Genomic DNA, 1,060 nt, shown 5'->3' on the forward strand with positions numbered 1-1,060 from the left:
AGACCCAAAGATTCATGGAGATAAGCTGTGTGAAGACCCAAAGATTCATGGAGATAAGCTGTGTGAAGACCCAAAGATTCATGGAGATAAGCTGTGTGAAGACCCAAAGATTCATGGAGATAAGCTGTGTGAAGACCCAAAGATTCATGGAGATAAGCTGTGTGAAGACCCAAAGATTCATGGAGATAAGCTGTGTGAAGACCCAAAGATTCATGGAGATAAGCTGTGTGAAGACCCAAAGATTCATGGAGATAAGCTGTGTGAAGACCCAAAGATTCATGGAGATAAGCTGTGTGAAGACCCAAAGATTCATGGAGATAAGCTGTGTGAAGACCCAAAGATTCATGGAGATAAGCTGTGTGAAGACCCAAAGATTCATGGAGATAAGCTGTGTGAAGACCTAAAGATTCATGGAGATAAGCTGTGTGAAGACCTAAAGATTCATGGAGATAAGCTGTGTGAAGACCCAAAGATTCATGGAGATAAGCTGTGTGAAGACCCAAAGATTCATGGAGATAAGCTGTGTGAAGACCCAAAGATTCATGGAGATAAGCTGTGTGAAGACCCAAAGATTCATGGAGATAAGCTGTGTGAAGACCCAAAGATTCATGGAGATAAGCTGTGTGAAGACCCAAAGATTCATGGAGATAAGCTGTGTGAAGACCCAAAGATTCATGGAGATAAGCTGTGTGAAGACCCAAAGATTCATGGAGATAAGCTGTGTGAAGACCCAAAGATTCATGGAGATAAGCTTAGGATGGATAGAAAGAAGAAAAAAAAAATATAATTGTTTGAAGACCCAAAGATTCATGGAGATAAGCTTAGGATGGATAGAAAGAAGAAAAAAAATATATAATTGTTTGAAGACCCAAAGATTCATGGAGATAAGCTTAGGATGGATAGAAAGAAGAAAAAAAAATATAATTGTTTGAAGACCCAAAGATTCATGGAGATAAGCTTAGGATGGATAGAAAGAAGAAAAAAAAATATAATTGTTTGAAGACCCAAAGATTCATGGAGATAAGCTTAGGACGGATAGAAAGAAGAAAAAAAAATATAA

The 1,060-nt window shown here is 38.2% G+C and overlaps 1 protein-coding gene across 1 annotated transcript in view; it reads right to left on the minus strand.

Annotated features, from left to right (window-relative positions):
* LOC144958778 (EF-hand domain-containing family member B-like) overlaps positions 1-1,060 on the minus strand; it is a 21,246-nt gene that overhangs the window by 3,637 nt on the left and 16,549 nt on the right. The gene's annotated exons all lie outside the window — the stretch shown is intronic.

This window comes from Berghia stephanieae, chromosome 13 (assembly GCF_034508935.2).
Source record: "Berghia stephanieae isolate SIO BIC M18660-M18661 chromosome 13, UCSD_Bste_1.3, whole genome shotgun sequence".
In the NCBI taxonomy this organism is placed as follows: Eukaryota; Metazoa; Mollusca; class Gastropoda; order Nudibranchia; family Aeolidiidae; genus Berghia; species Berghia stephanieae.